We start from the raw sequence: 6240 nt of genomic DNA, 5'->3' as shown, positions 1-6240 counted from the left end.
CTCCGACCGGTCGGGCCCCTGGAACTTCCAGCCGGCCCCGCATCCAGCACCCTCTGGAACACTTTACCTCTGGCCACTTCAAAGGCCCCTTGCCCCAGAGCTCTGCTCGCTTGGGGATTGGCAAGAGGTGGGCCAACTGCCGGAGGTGAGCTCCATTGGGAACTGAGGTTTTCAAGCCCTATCCAGCAGACTGCCCTTCGGCTGGCCGGCCCCCTGGAACCGCTGGTCGTCCGCATCAGCTCGGGTCCGCGGTCCTCTTCAACCCAGGTCGCTCCAGCAGTCCTTTGTCCCAGATATCTGCTCTTTGCGAGGCACTGTTAAGGCTCTTATCAAGATCAGTTTCTGTATAAATGTCTATCTTTTGTTCACCTGAATGCTGGTATGTCTAGTTATTTGGGTGGGCTCCTGCTGTAATCACTTTCTCCCCTACATAGCGGCTGGTTCCAGGGGTTAGAAGGACCTATTGGTGGCCCAGGGATTGAGAGACACTGGAGCTACAATAACCCTAATCCAGCCTCACCTGGTCCTCACCTCCGGCCAAACCGGGAGGACCCTGTCTGTTCAGGTGGCGGGAGGTGCCACCCTGTAGGTCCTCACAGCCCATGTACACCTGCACTGGGCAAAGGCTCCCGGGATGTAGAGGTGGGCATTATGCCCAAACTTCCTGCTGAGGTCCTGCTATGAAACAACCTCAGCCATTTGGTATCTGCCTTTGTGGGGGATACACCCCTGGAGATTTTCCCAGTAACTACACGCCAACAAGCCAGACGCCCAGATGCTACACCTCCCCTGGGGACCCAGGTAAGACCAATACCACAGGGTTGCCATGGATATAGTGGGTCCCTTACCTAGACCCAGCCCCACAGGAAATACATCCTTACAGTGATAGACTATGCCACCTGATACCCGGAGGCAATCCCTCTGGCCAATATCCAGGCGGAGACAGTGGCAGATGCTATGCTCCGGATATTCACCAGAGAGGGCTTCCCTCTGGAAGTAATGAAGAATAGAAGAGGCAGCACACTTGGTTTCTCAAATTAAAACAGAACTTTATTCCAATATAGAAATCGTGAGACAAACACACCAACACGAAGGAGCAAAAGGGGGCATGTCCTCTGGAAGTAATCTTTGATCAGGGAACCCAGTTCACTGCGATTACCTGACAGCTATGGAAGCAATGCGGGATCATGCCCCTGCACAGCGCTCCATACCACCCCCAGACAAATGGTCTATGTGAGAGTTTTAATGGGACCTTGAAGCAGTTGCTCAGAACGTTCATGGCCACTCACAAGGACTGGGAAAAATTCCTACCACACCTCCTCTTTGCATATAGAGAGGTGCCCCAGGAATCCACAGGGTTCTCCCCCTTTGAACTAGTAAATGGCCAGAAGATATGGGGGCCCCTGGACCTAGTTAGGAGCCATTGGGAGGGGGTCACAGAGGAAGAGGGACCCTCCATTTTGGAGTACGTCCTCCAACTCCGAGACCGACTGAAAGATCTTGCTGCCCAGGTGCGGGAGAACTTGCAAGTCGCTCAGAGCCGACAGAAACAGTGGTATGACAGAAGTGCTCATACACAAACTTTAGCAGTAGGGCAGAAGGTACTAACCCTGAAGCCCGTCAAAACGATAAACTATAGGCTTCTTGGCAAAGACCGTACCGGATAGTGGAACAGCTAAATGACACCATATACCTGGTCACCAAATGTTCAGATGCCCGGGACCGCAGGACCTTTCATGTGAACATACTAAAGGTATACTTAGAAAAGGCACAAGACATGGCCGCTATCTGTGTGCCGGCTGTGAGCCTCCCCATGCCGAAGCTCCCCATACACAATAAGACCCCTCCAGGGGGTAGACGACATAATCTTAGATGAAAGACAGGAACAGACAGGGCAGGTCCGACAGCTGTTAGAACACCACAGCAAGATGTTCTCTAATATCCCTGGGTACACCACAGTGGCCGTACACCAAGTGGAAACCCCGGGACAGTCCACCTTTTGAGAAGCCCCTTATCGGGTCCCAGGGGCAGTCCGAGACAGCATGCACCGGGAGCTCTGGGGAATGTTGGACCTAGGTGTTGTGGAACCGTCAAACAGTCCCTGGGCCTCCCCGGTGGTGCTGGTGCCCAAGAAAGATGGGACTACTCGGTTCTGCATTGACTACCGCAAGCTCAATGACAGAACAACCACTGATGCCTACCCCATGCCCCGGGTCGATAACCTGTTGGACAGAATCGTCCCGAGGCCACTTTCTAATCACCCTCTACCTCTGCAAAAGGTACTGGCAAATTCCCTTAGCTCCTGACTAGGTCTCCAAGTCTGCCTTCATCACCCCCTTCGGCCTATACCAGGTTAAGGTCATGCCGTTTGGGATGAAGAACGCCCCAGCCACCTTCCAACACATGTTAGACCATATACTAGAAGGCCTCCAGGACTATGCCTGTGCCTACTTAGATGACATTGCCATATACATCGACACCTGGGAGGACCACTTGGTCCACCTAGGTGTCGTCCTAGATCGCCTTAAAGTTGCCGGGTTAACCCTGAAGCCAGACAAATGCATCATAGGGCGCTTGGAGGTCCAGTACCTGGGCCATCGAGTGGGCTGTGGGAAGCAACGGCCCAAGCCGGCAAAAGTTGAGGCAGTAGTGAACTGGCCCACCCCAGGACCAAGACACAAGTACTAGCTTTCCTAGGGACCGCCAGGTACTACCGGAGGTTTCTCCCCAATTACAGTGCCCTGGCCAAAGCCCTGACTGATTTATCTTGTAAAAACCTACCCCGACAAGTCCTGTGGCCCCCGGAATGTGAGAAGGCATTCCAGAGTCTTAAGGTTGCCTTGGTCTCTGCACCAGTACTGATCATTCCTAACCCAGCTCAATGCTTTTATGTCCATACAGATGCATCCAGTTGGGAGCAGTCCTAAGCCAGACAGACGAAGAGGGACAAGACCACCCCGTAGCCTACATAAGCCGGAAACTGTTGCCAAGGCAGGTTGGCTACGCAGCAGTGGAATAAGAATGTCTAGCTCTGGTGTGGGCCCTGAAAAAACTACAGCCCTACCTGTATGGGAGACTTTTTACCGTCCTCACCGATCACAACCACTTTGTCTGGCTTAACCGAGTTTCAGGGACAATGGAAGATTGTTGAGGTGGAGTTTAGCCCTGCAGCCCTTTAACATTGACATTAAGTACAGGCCGGGAAAGAACAATGGAAATGCTAATGGTCTTTCCCGGCAAACTGAAGTGGCATAGTTCCTCGGAAAGCCCCAGGCCGACCCGTGTGTGGATCTAGCCGTGGCTGCTGAACTGGAAGGGGGGAGCTGTCACGGATACCGGGCTGCAAGGGTTAAACCCCTACCCCCTCACCCCCTCTTGTCTCTTGGTGGTTTTGGGCTCCTCAGAGCAACCGCGATCTCCCCAACCTTTCCTTTTGGGAGATTTTGTGTGTGAACCTGTTCTTGAAAGAGCTGGTCTCTGACTGATCTATCCCTCTCAGACCGGCCGGGTCCCTGTAACTACCAGCCGGCCCAGGATCCAGCACCTACCAAAACACTTTACCTCCGGCCGCTTCGAAGGCACCTTTCCCCAGAGCTCCGCTCTCTTGGGGATTGGTAACCCGTGGGGAGGGCAATTAGTGGGCCAACTGCCGGAGGTGAGCTCCATTGGGAACTGTGGTTTCCGAACCCTATCCAGCAGGCCGCCCTTCAGCTGTCCGGCCCCCTGGAACCGCCGGTGCATCAGCTCGGGTCCCCAGTCCTCTTCAACCCAGATTGCTCCAGCTGTCCTTTGTCCCAGAGCTCCGCTCCTTGGGGAATTACTACCTCTGGAGGACCAGAGGTGGGGCGATTACCAGGGGAGAGCCATCATGGGAACAGGGGGTTTAGGACCCCCTCATCTTCACCTACTCTCCAGTGGCCTTCCGGGTGTATGGTTGGTCACTAATAGCTCCGGCCCCCAGCCATGGATCCAGGTGCTGTTTGAACTATAACAGCTGGGGTCCAAGGGCTATCCAATGACACCCTGAAAGTGCTGCCGCTCCTTCGGGAATATTGGGGAACAATGGACACAATAAAGGTGCTAGCCTGTCTAGAAGGGCGGGAGATGCGAGGGACTGATAAGGCTCAAGATCAGTTTCTATATAAATGTTGTGTGTGTTTCCCACTAAAATGTCTCTCTTTTGTTCACCTGAATGCTGGTATGTCTGGTTATTTGGGTGGGCTCCTGCTGTAATCACATTCTCCGCTACATAGCGGCTGGTTCCAGGGGTTAGAAGGACCCATTGTCGGAGCTACCCAGTCGGGGTACGTCACATGCATTTTTTCCCATTCCTGAAACGGCTATTTTGAGGAAATTGGATATTTTGTTTAAATGTTAATTTTTCTTTTTTGTTACATTTTGCAAGACTGATCCTGCCTCTGATGTTACTGTAGGAACTAAGTTGCCAGGACACAATTCTACCAAAGCTAAGTGTGTTTGTTGTAAATTAGCTGATCTTATTTCTTCAGCTCAAATATGTGGCACTTGTTATGACATATTATTACATGCTGATAATGTTTCTATAACTTTGCCCCCTCCTAGTAGGAATGTATATCCCATACGTCACTAGCTCATGGACTCTTGCCACTATGAAATAAATTAATTTATCAGGTAAGTTCTTACATAAATTATGTTTTTTAAACAATTAAACATTTCAAATACACTGTCCCTTTAATGTACCTGTCCGTGTGGTTGCTGTATGCAGGTTCTTAATGGTTAATCTACTCAACTGTGATTTTTTAGAGTAAGTTCTCCCTTCGGGTATATGAGTGTATAGCATAAATTTTCAACACCCATGAAAACAAACTCCCCTTGTAAATGGTGTATTTATATTGGAGCAATTACAAGAAAAATGACATATCACCTGTTTCCATATAATTTTTTCTCATACCTACATCCGAGATGTCATAAAGAAAAAGGTGTTCATAACGCATAAGTCCCATGAGCATAAACTGCTGTATTGAGAAGCGGCAGTTCTGTGTTAGTAGCAACACATCTCATCTGGCTGGGGAGTATATATAGGACTCTAGGAATGCACACCCATAGTACCGGGGACTCTAACCATAGTGACCTGTATGCCAGGTGACATGCATTTCGGGAATCACCCTTCTACTTATTTTTATTATATTTCAGGGTAGGGGTTTAACTTAATCCAGACAAGGGTTTTTTGAGCCCTCTTGCACTTTTAATGTTAACATAGGGTCTCAATCACTCTGTACACACTGGTAAATTTAAATTAAAGATAAGGAAACACTTAATCTCAGGTGATAATCTTACTATAATGGTTTGAAAAGTAGCTACATTTCTAAATAAGGGCCTTTGAGTATATTTATATATCTTTGATCTGCACATAGGGGCTCCCTCCCATGAGTCTCTACTCAAATTAATGCAAATAGGGGCTCCCTCCCATTAATCTCAAATACACATTTTATTTGTACCTGGTGATTCCTTGATTATTCAAATTTATGTAGTGAATGCAGATTCTCCTGGGGATTACAAACACAAAGGGCCACATCATAACCCCTTGAGATGCAGAGGGATCCTCAAACATCTACAAAAGCTTGTCCACCAAAGGACCACATGTAGACAACCCCAGCTCTCTAGACATTGTGCAGATGATTACTACATGTATTTCTGATTTCCATTATATTTTCATTTCTTTTTAATCTGGATGAAGATCTATTCTGGATTTTTTTTTTTATTATATTTTTATTGAGGTAGTACATTAATAAGTCCAAACAAAAGCAGATCAATACAGAAACGATATTGACAGGTACAATCAATACCATTAGTTCTAATTCCTCAGAAGAGTTACATAGATACATATTTATATTAAACTATAACAGAGTACCTGTCAGGTTTTACAAAAAGATCTACAAATAATATATAAACCTTTTTTTTTTTAACAATGATATTTGTTAAAGGTTTCATACACATAGACAGTGTAGCTAAATTCACGCACAAAAATTAGATATTTTATAATAGAAAAAAGTGTTTATAGTTAAAGGGACAGTCTAGGCCAAAATAAACTTTCATGATTCAGATAGAGCATGTCATTTTAAACAATTTTCCAATTTACTTTCATCATCAATTTTGCTTTGTTCTCTTGGTATTCTTAGTTGAAAGCTTAACCTAGGAGGTTATTATGCTAATTTCTTAGACCTTGAAGACCACCTCTTTTCAGAATGCATTTTAACAGTT

This window comes from Bombina bombina, chromosome 4 (genome assembly GCF_027579735.1).
Source record: "Bombina bombina isolate aBomBom1 chromosome 4, aBomBom1.pri, whole genome shotgun sequence".
Taxonomy (NCBI): domain Eukaryota; kingdom Metazoa; phylum Chordata; class Amphibia; order Anura; family Bombinatoridae; genus Bombina; species Bombina bombina.
The sequence above is the reverse complement of the archived record's forward strand: the minus strand, read 5'-3'. Positions refer to the sequence as shown.